Raw genomic sequence first — 11,158 nt, forward strand, 5'->3', positions numbered from 1 at the left:
AGAGCAACCTATGGTACACTCTGGGGAGCACCAACTGCTGTTTTTGTCCTCCTTTATGATGCAGGATACCATCTTCACTGAGGTAGAGCTTCGTCCATTCCTTAGCTAAAACCGATACTGCTGGAGACTCATTATCTCTCATTTACGTGGAAAACGATTTTGGTCCACATAAGGAAGTACTCTACCAATTATCTGATCTTCCTGTTGTGCTCTACAGATTTTTCCTTTTGGTAGTTGTTGAATGGAGAGGGGGTGATCTCGATCTTTCGCTTTTACGGTGGTTTCCACCGTCAACGGACATCATAATGGTGTGTCTTCCTCTTGATGAGCTTGTACTGCTTGGGTAGTGTTCTCAATAGCTTCCACACTGACTTCCTCTGAGCATTCTTGCATCAACTCCCCAGACTCTAGTGGCATTCTCGACAATTCATCAGCATCCGCATTGCATTTCCCTGGCCTGTACTTAATACTGAAATTAAAGTCAACTAGCTCAGCTATCCATCTATGACCCTTTTCATTCAGTTTGGCTGTAGTGAGAACATAGGTCAAGGGGTTACTGTCAGTGTAAACCTCAAACTCTTTGCTATAATAGTGATAATCTCTAAATCGTTCACAGATAGCCCATTCCAATGCCAGGTACTCCAATTTTCCAGACTGTAGATGGTAATTTCTCTTGACATTTGTCAATGTTCTGGAGCCATAACTGATAACTCTCAATTTCCCATCTTGATGCTGATACAGGGTAGTTCCCAGTCCAACTTGAGAAACATCACAATGAAGAACAAATGGTAAGTTGAAATCAGTATATCCTATATGGGTGGTTTTACCAGGTAATCCACTAGTTGTTCCAATACCTCCTGGTGGTCTGATGTCCAGTCAATGGGCTACTGGGATGAAACGGCATTGTTTCTTTTAAGTCCGGTCCTGCCAGCGTTCTTCTTTATTTTCCATGGGTGTTGTTGACTCTGTCGTCCCCCCCAAGAGGAGATATAGTGGAGCTGCAATCCTGGAGAAATTCCGGTTATAAGTATGATAGTAGGAGAGTAATCCTATGATCTGCCTCACCTCCCCGACAGTAGAAGGCAGCTTATCTTTTAAGGCCAGTACCGGAGCGATTTCTGCTGGGTCCATGGTATATCCTTCTCCGGACACAATTTTCCCTAGAAATTGGACTTGCCTTTTGAACAGTTCACACTTCTTTGAGGTCATCTTAACTCCGTGTTGTTGATACTGCTGAAGTACGGTCCTCACGTGTTCAACATGCTCTTGGAAATTTTTGCTGTGTACCACATTGTCATCCAAGTACGGCAGACAGATATCGTTCCTCAATCCTTCTAAACATGTCTCCATGCTCCTCTGGAGCTGAACTGAGCCCAAATGGTATACAGATCCACTCATATAATCCCTATGGTGTAATGAATGCTGTCAAGGGTCTACTGGACTCCTCGACAAAACCTTGGTGATATGCCTTACCCTGATCGAGGACAGAGAACCAGGTACTTCCAGCATATCTTGGATCTTTGGTATCGGATGTCGATCAGGTACTGATTTTCGGTTTAGTTCCCGGTACATTATGCAAAGTCTCAATGTACCGTCATTCTTCCTAACAATGTACTGTCCTTCTTCCTAACACAGACAATAGGAGAGGAATAAGATGACTTCGACTTTTGGACCCAACCTCTGTTGATTAGATCTTGTAAATATTCTTTCACTTCACGGTGTAATGGTTTCAGCACCAACATGTAACTTTTGGTTACCGGGGTCATGTCTTTCAAATTAATTTTCAACTGCAACGATGGAATACAGCCTATATCAGAGTTATCTTTAGAGAATGCATGACTCTCTTCTCTCAGAATCTGTTTTGCCACCATTAGATCTTCAGCACACAAGTGTTCCAGGGGTACCGGGGGATCCCAGGATCCTGAGGTGGGTCATGCAATTTCCTCCCCTGGGCAACTCCTGTTTCTTGGTGAGGGGACTGAATTCACGATAGACCACTGGGCAGGACTCACACTGGCTGGATATATCGCTTTGACGATTTCGATGTGACCTAACACAGTCTTTGGATCCAGTCTAATTTCATGTTTCGTGGTATTCATCACCGGCACTGTCACTCGGGCAAACTCACCAGTAGGAATCGTAAGCACAGTCTCACCTTGAACTAGGCCTTATGGAAGTTCAAAGGAGTCTTTTGGCACGAACAACCTTTTCTGGACTTTTCTTCCCGGTTCCACCAGGACTCCACACCTCACTCCCACCATTTGGTTTTCAGGGATAATAGTTGGGCGCAGCCCTACCTTGACTTTTTCAAGTCCATTGTATTCTGTACTTTCTTTATTCTATGAATCACATTTTCTGCCACAGCGTTGGGTAAGGTGAACGATGTTCCAATTGCATCCATCTTCAGTGTCCCTGACTTGTGTTTCGTGATTACCTCACTGATTACATTATAACATAGGATAGGATCCTCTGCCACGTCCTGATCACTGGTCATGAGAAAAGGTACCAAAAGCTCGATGGAGTTGCTTTTCTCCATGGCCCTGAGTTGGAAAGTCTCTTCCACTCAGCCTATGAAAGGAATGTTGGTCTGGTTGACGACTTTGCCGTGGAGTTCCATTGGTCCTAAGAGTTCCTTTAGCGACCGAAGGCAGGTATTTGTCAGGTGGCGTCTTCTCCATTCATCATTTAAAAGGCTCGCTTGGGCTCCTGTGTCCCACAGTGCTTTTACCAGGAGTCCATCTAGCTGGCACTGTATATAGCACCTTTCACTGATAAGGCTGATGAGGCTATCTTTACTGACCGAGGAATCCTCCTTCCAGGAGTATGAAGTTAGACCTCCACACTGGGCATGAAGTAACTGATGCCCCTGTGTCCCTTGCAGCTGTTGTAGATAGGAACACAATTGGGGATAGTGCTGACACAGCTGTTTTACCTCATGCGCCATTCTGCAGGTTGGTGGGATTTGGACTTGTTTCTGGGGCCTCCTCTGTGTCACGGTTACCAGTTGCCCCGCACCGGCAACCTCCTGTCTTTTAACCCAAGCAACCATGACCATTGGCATTCCTTGGCATAATGTCCTTCCTCACCACATCTTAAACAGTGGACACATACCGCACTCTGATTTGATGAACGGCACACCTCACAAGCCGGGTATCTTCTGTTTTGAAATTCACTCCTGGGTCTGAGAGATACAGAGTCTGGCCTGGAATGAATCAACTCTTTGACCGCCATCAGCTCAGCTCACAGTTCTATTACTTCTTCCCAATCAGCTCTGGCTGTCCTCCTTTTTGTTGGTGGTTTAAGGTCCACTCTCGGCGGTGGTGCTGGTGGGTCTTCATCATGATCTTTGGACTGGCAATCAGGGGTCTCCAACTTCAGCTGACTCATTTTGGTGATTTTAGAAGCAGAGCCCTTTTTTAACTTCTGTTTGTTCTCTGACTCCAAACTAGCTACCTCATTCATTTTTTCAATTAGGACTTCACCCAGAATGCCAGGATCTTCGAGGTACTGTTTCAGTTGTAACTTAATATCTTTGCTGATTAAGCCCGTTCCCAACGATCTCAAGAACATCTTCTGGAATAGCCTAGCATCAAACTTCTTCTCTGCCCCTACATCTCTACATGTGAAGAACAGTCTATCCTTAAGTTCTGTAGAATATATAATCACTGCACTCATAGAGGTTGAAGAGGCTTGCTTCAAGTGAATAGTTTATTACAGGTGATAGGTGAGCTGACAGGCACAATAAACGATTCACTTGAAGCAAACCTCTTCACCCTCTATGAGTGCAGTTGTGGCGCCCCTGAGGCTCAGTCGCCACAGAGGTACTGCACCTTCTCCTAAGGTGTAGTGCCCCACCAACTAGGTAAGTTGGGAACTCCTTTCCACACTCCAACACCTGCACCCACACACAGGATAGTTCAGCAATGGACCAGATTGCGGCTCCATGCTTAGAGGATAGCAGAGCACCTTTCGTGGGTCTTTGCTTCGTAACACGAGATGTGCTGGGAGGTGGGTGGAGTTAGATATAAAAGAGTGGGAAAGTTGAGAATTACAGTTCAGTCAGAGGAGTCTGGAGGAGAGCAGGCTGACAGGAGGTCAGCCTGAGGGGAGCTCAAGGCGGAGGAAGACAGTCAGTCAGGCGAGGCTGAGGACTGGTCTTAGTGGAACGAGCTCCCTAGAAGAGGAATAGAAGAAGGAGTGCTGCAGCTGCCTCAGTGACCTGAGCCAGCTGGCACGGGAAAGGAACAGAAGGAGAAAGACGTAGAACTGCAACCTAAGCTTCCATAAGATAGAGAAGGAACAGCGCGGAACGAAGGAGTAGGAGAACAGAGAGGAGTTGTGGGTTGGAAGAGGAACCCTGCCTATAGGTTCTCAGCGCAAGGCTGGGGCCCGGTCCCCGAGGTTGTATGGACACTTATGGTTCTGCAGCAGACACCGGTGGAGTAGTTGGCTGTAAATGCACTACTCCCATCCAAGACTTGGGGCACAACAGCAACTGAATAGAGAGCCAGGACTCTGGAGAAAGGAGTCCCCGATAGAGGCTACAGCTGTCTGTCATACAAGTAGAGTTGTTAGGAACATCTGACAGGAGGAACTTCAGAGTACCACGGTACTGGAGCTCTTCACACTAAAAGGCGCAATAGAGGAGTCGTTCAGGAAAGGTACATGTTGGCGGAGTGTTGGAGAGGAGAATCCTGACTTGCCCGGGAGGTTGTTTGAGTCTCTGCCCCGGAGGACACAGCACGGAGGCAGGCACCAGTGTGTACCACGAACTGCGAGTAAAGCTTTGGAACTACAAGCCCTGGTGTCCTCCATTCACTTGTGCGCCAACGCCGTCAGCACTGCTACATCTGAGTACCAACATTCCTCACACAGCCTGCGCCTATACACTGCCCTGGGGTTACAGCTTCACCTGTGGGGAGCTACACCATCTATGCTGCAACACACCATCAGCCCCAGAGGATCTGCACGCAGCGTTGGCTTAACATCCTGCTTGCCAAACACCACAGGTGGCGTCACGAACTATTCCATTCCACTTAAACTACATTAACTACAAACTACCATTGATTTGGGTGCACAGGGCCACGGACCGGGTCACAGCTGCCGCGACACATCCCACTGACACCGGCCCAGTACCGAGTACCCCACAGCCCTGGGACGGAGGGCGACCCACAGTGATTATATATTCTACTATTTATGGGACCACTGGCTCCGTTCACTAGCACCATCATATCCACAAGAGTCGAGTGCTAGAATTCTGCTCTTCTACAGTATCCTTAAGTTCAATCGCTCTGAAGAAGAAACATTGGGGTGATTCAGTAGTGTTCTGTGAGATGTTAATGAGTCGGTGGAACAATTCTGAAGGACTCTTTTCTTTATAGTGCCCTTTTAAAATCATTTTCAACTGTGGTAGGGACAATTGACTTTTCACCTTTAGCATACTGCGGAGGTTCAGTCCTGGGCTGATCGCTTTCACCACCCCCTCAATGATCTCATCTGCCTGGTAGCCTTTCAATAATCCTGCATCGATCTGGTGCAACAAGTTCATATAAGTCAGTTACTCTTTCTGCTCACACTCTCCAATCTGTCCCAGGATCTTGAACTCTTTCCTTATGGTGATTTGTGGTGTTGAAGAGTACTGTTTTCCTGATTTAGAAGCCCAAACAGGTTAAAGGTTCTGTCAGTCTGTCACACGTTCAGAGTGTTGAGTAGATTTGTGCAGAATTGTTGTTATGGCTTTGAATTGTTCTTTCAATTCCTGTAGTTCTGTCTGCGGAAGGAAATTCCCACTCTTGGTTATTGATGCCACCCCTCCCACTTCCAACTTCAACCCTGTTAAAAACTGTTAGCTCCTGTAGGAACGTCCTCATGACATCTTCAGCTTCATTCTCCCCCAGCTCATCCATTTGTGTATTATTGGCGGCTACAAGTTGTCTGCGGGAGCGTGCTTTAGAGATCTGTTCTTCTGACATCTTTATTATGTTCTGCCAATGCTCTCAATTCTTCACGTTAACTGAAGAAGCAGTTCACTGATCCTGTCCATTTGTATTTCCACATGCATTGCTGCTAGTGAGTTTTCTTTAGGGCAGGTCCCCATTAACTGGTGTAGCAGAGTTGAGTTCAGGTGCTGTGCTGCTTTAGGGGTGATCTCTTTTAACTGGTGTAGCAGTTGAGTTCAGGTGCTGTGTGGCTGTATTTTCCAGTAAAAGAAAAAAATTGCGTGGGCTCCCGCGTAATTTTCATAACCAGCAGAGGGAAAGCCGACGACTGATGTTAATATTCTGGGAAGGATCCAATAGCCATAAAGGTTCCTGGGCTATAAATATCAGCTCACAGCTGTTTGCTTAGCCTTTACTGGTTAGTTTACAGAGAGACCCCAGAAACAAATTGATATAGGGTCCCCCTATAAAATCTAACCAGCAAAGGCTAAGCAGACAGCTATGGGCTGACATTAATAGCCTAGGGCAGGCCATGGATATTGGCCCCCAGGCTAAAAACATCAGCTCTCAGCTGCCCCAAAAAAGGTGCATATATAAGATGCGCCAAATATGGCACTTAGCCTCGCTCTTCCCACTTGCCCTGTAGTAGTGGCAAGTGGGGTGATGGTTGGGGGGGTTGATGTCACATTTGTAATATCAGGTCAAACCCACAAGTTAATAATGGAGAGGCGTCTATAAGATTACTAACCCCTTAGTGATATTATAACAATACACACATCAAGAATAAAGTCCTATATTTGATATAATGACACAGACTCCTTTATTGAATCTAAATTAAACCATACTCACTTTACGCCTAATCCACTCACGCCAACGACTCCTGCAACAAAAATAAAATAATAAACCACAAAAACCACAATATTCCTCACCTTTCCGCCGAGAAGGTAATCCATAAAGTCTCATGATGATCCTGATGTGTTTGAGAGCAGTCACATCAGTGACTGCACACTCCGGTCCCTGGTGCCGGTGGCAGTGCTGGGTTTTGAGGCGAGAGACTCACGCGAGTTTCTTGCATTGCACTTGGAAGCATGACCCCAGCCTATCACTGAGCTGCTGTGAGAAGGTTCTCACACAGAGGTGCCATGAGAGGACCGGAGCTGATCAGCTGATGAACTCCGGTGACCTCTCTCACAGCAGCTCAGTGATGTACTGTGGGAGTGATTTGCTCCTGTCAGTGTATAACTGGTGGCCAGGTAAAGCGGTCACATCCCTCAATGTGACTATTCTACACGTGAGATCGCTGCGGGACACCCGGTAATTATGTGGGCTACGGCAGACAGGCGAGTATATGGTGGTTTATTATTTTTGATTTTTTTCTAGGAGACATAGTCACCTGGGATTGGCCGTTAAAGTGAGTATATGTTGTTTTTTATTTAAAACATTTTCTAGCAGACATAGCATTGAGGATTTGGTATTGGGTGAGTATAATATGTTTTTATTTTTATTTGAATATATGTAATTATTTTACATGTTGTGTTTATTTATTTATTTATTTTTAAGTGTGAGCATCAGTGACAGCAGATATAGGCTGATGGGAGGAGTAGTCTCATCAGCCCACGCCTGCTGACCTGTCACAGCATCTGCCTTACCTTGTAATGTATTTTTGTCTGTTTATGTCCAGGCGTAATTGACGGGTCCCAGGGGCAGTGGGATACTCGGTCCTGGGCTGGTCGTCTTAAAAGGATATGTCACAGTGGCAGTGACCCGGTCTGTGGCCCCAGGCGGTCATGAAAAAGGGGTAGAATTGAATGGGAATAAAGTTTATGTAGTGATTCGTGACGCCAGTTGGAGTGTTCGACTGTAGTATAGCCGGCACTGCAGATGATCCCTGGGGGAGTAGATGGTGATGGCAATGCAGATGTTTAACCCTCGCCAACCAGGGCTGACCCCCAGAGATTGTGATGGAAGTAGAAGGCACGGATTAATAGGGCAGGAGACAAGGAAAATCACTTTATCATTTACTGTAGTTCAGGTGTGGTTCAGAGGAGATATTACAACTCTCACCAGGTTACAGTCTGCTCTGGAGAATAGGAGATATCCTTCTCTCTGCTGTGACTCAGTGTAAGCTTCCTGCTATTCTAATCCCTTCAGGGACCAAGGCTTCCCAGAGTTTGGAACTTCTAGTACAGCCATTACTTACTGTGCTTTCCTCCTCGGGCAACTTCGAGCTTGGATCCTGTGTGAAGCTCAAGTTTCTTCTTGCACAATCCCTCACTGATCCTAGTTTGCTGCTGTCTTCCTGGGGGAAACACTCTGCGAGTGGTTGTATAAACTCACACAGTCTCTCAGCTTACCACCCTGTTCTGAAAGCATGGATGGCCTAGGGGCTGACTCCCTGATTCTCTTAGCTCTACTCCTGAGGCAGCAAATGTCATCATGGCTTCCAGGAGCGTTCTTCCTCCTTCTTCACTGAAAGCAACAACTCTTTACTCCTCCCCCTCCCAGTTAGGGTATGTCTGCAAAGCTCTAAGCTTCAAACAAGTAAGAGAGTGAGGTAAATTGTGTGTGTGTGTGTTGTGCAATCTAGCAGAGAAAGCATAACTCCAATTGCTTACAAAACACATACAAAACAGTACATATTTAACCTTTTTGTGGCGGTAAAGACGCAGGGCGCCACATAATTGTAAAGTGCGGCGGAATATGTTGGCAGAAGTAAAATTATTATTATATAAATGAGTAAATTAAATAAATACAAATAAATCTAGATTGAAAAATACATAAAATATTATTACAAAAGTGAAGCATCATTAAAGAAGCCCTCCTCCTCCTCCCAACAATATTTTTATCCTCTTAATATATTGCAATCATCATATTATATAGCACTGTGTACTTACAATTGCTCATTTTGCATTTCTACTCAGTTAATTCTTCTCTTTTCCATTAGGTCTATGACATCACATGTATTAACAACTGACTAGCTGAATCATTCGAAGCTCTATGTAGAATCAAGAGGTCAATTTTTCCTGTATGAGTCATCAGTCACTGCAAAAGTCCCTGGCAGGCAGGAGGCGGAAGCAGCTGGGTCAGGAGTTGTAGAGGGGGATGACTCCTCTAGGGAAAAGAGACTTCCTATTTGTACAAAGAGAAAAAATAGTAGAATTTACTGGGTAGAAAGGCAAAATGAGCAATTGTAAGTACACAGTGATATATGATTTAATATCATCATATTATGAGTATAAAAACTTTGATGGAAGGAGGAGGATGAGGAGTGTTACAGAACCACTCAGCACACAGAATATGTTGTGCAGTTACATATAATAGGTTCCATGTGAGATGCATGTCCCTATTATATCAGCAGTGTCCACCCTCCCCCCACCTTTGTAATTCCCACAGTAAACATACGCAGGCTCCGGCCACCTGCGGCTTTTGTAATGCATGTCTGGCCTGACGCTTGTCTATTGGCCGGCCATCTGTATCTGTGTGATATATTCTGTGTCCTGTGAGTAAAGTGTTGTCAGACTGGAAATACATGGAGAAGCAGTGATCTTTTACATGCGCCCATGCACTCAGAGGAATTCCAGCCAGCGTCCTTCATTCAGACTCCAGCCAACGCAGAGCGGACCTCCGAAAATACGGGGTGGTACTGAAAGACGTACCCCAGCTTGGAAGACCCCGTTACACTGGTGGCAGCCAGCGGGATTTGATACCCCTTCTACAGGAGGAAAGGAATGAATGGAAAATAATTACCAGAAGTTAAAGAGGACTACATTAAAAGACCTGGTGGAAGCCCGAGGGTTGATCGCCAGCAACAAAACAAAAGCGGATTTGATAGCAGCCATCATGGAACACGACAATGCAGCGCCCCCCAATGTGAATGTGGAGGAGACCGAATTCCAGAGGGAGGTAAAGAACAGACTGGCGTTCTATGGCCTAAACCCTGCAGTAGAGATCATACGAGAGGTGATGGCTGATGTGCGTACTGATCTGAAGGAAAAGATGGCCGAGCGGACCAGGATAGAGCTAGCCAAGATGGAGATAGCAGAGCGGACCAAAGTGGAGCTGGCCAAGATGGAGATGGCAGAGCGGAGAGAGGAGAGTCAGCGAGCAGGGGGAGCTCTGGCCTTCGACCAGGTACCTTCAACAGTAAGCCACAAAAAGATCCAGTACAATGCCTTCCGACAGTTGGGAGAGGCAGAGGAAGACATTGATGGCTTTCTGCAGGACTTTGAGCGTGTGCTGGAGGAACGGGTTCAGATTCTGGCCAGCGAGCTGACAGGCCGGGCAGCGGACGCCTATCGCACGGTACCTGATGAGGACTGTATGGACTATGAGCGGATCAAAGAAGTGATCTTGGCCCGGTATGCGCTGACACCAGAGGCCTACCGCCAAAAGTTCCGCGGACTTATAAAACGCGTAACCGATACCCTCTGTGGGGATGTGACTCGCTTAGGTGCAGCGGGAGACAAATATGAGACAGGTTCTTCAACAGTGCTTGCGGTTTATTCACGTCATAAACGCACAAGGTAGCGTAACACCAAAGAGTAGCCTTTAGCTCAGGCAAAATAACACAAAATGTCCATGGTTGTAGACTCAGAGCAGGAGTCTCAGCACACATGGGAGGCTTAGTCCTCCCCACATATAGCTCCCTGGTTCAGGAGCAGGCCACATTATAAGGCTGTAGCCACACCCATGAACTCAGCAGCTGACTGGTCACCTGACTGTGACCTCACCACAGGTCCTTCAAACAACAACAATAATAATATCTGGTACGCTTTACTTATGCCTTACATTATAGAGACAAGCCATTTATGAGGCACATATCTCCCATCGATTACACGAACTTTAGCCCTGCCACATACCTCCCCCCTCTGCCTAAAGCCGTGGGGCTTGGCACTTTCACCTACCAGGCAAGGGATTCTGGAGAGGGCATCGGCATTCCCATGTAGCTTCCCGGCCCTATGCTCTACATGGAAGCTGAAGTCTTGTAGGGCTAAGAACCAGCGGGTGACCCTAGCATTCTTGCCCTTTGTTTCCCTCATCCACCTGAGTGAGGCATGGTCGGATATTAACCTAAACTTCCATCCCACCAGGTAGTACCGTAATGTGTCCACTGCCCATTTTATGGCCAAACACTCCTTCTCTACAACTGAGTAATTTCTTTCACAAGAAGTCAACTTCCTACTCAAGTAGAGAACAGGATGCTCCTCCCCACATATCTC

This window comes from Dendrobates tinctorius, unplaced genomic scaffold (assembly GCF_039654945.1).
Source record: "Dendrobates tinctorius isolate UK_male_01 unplaced genomic scaffold, ASM3965494v1 ptg000272l, whole genome shotgun sequence".
Lineage (NCBI taxonomy): Eukaryota > Metazoa > Chordata > Amphibia > Anura > Dendrobatidae > Dendrobates > Dendrobates tinctorius.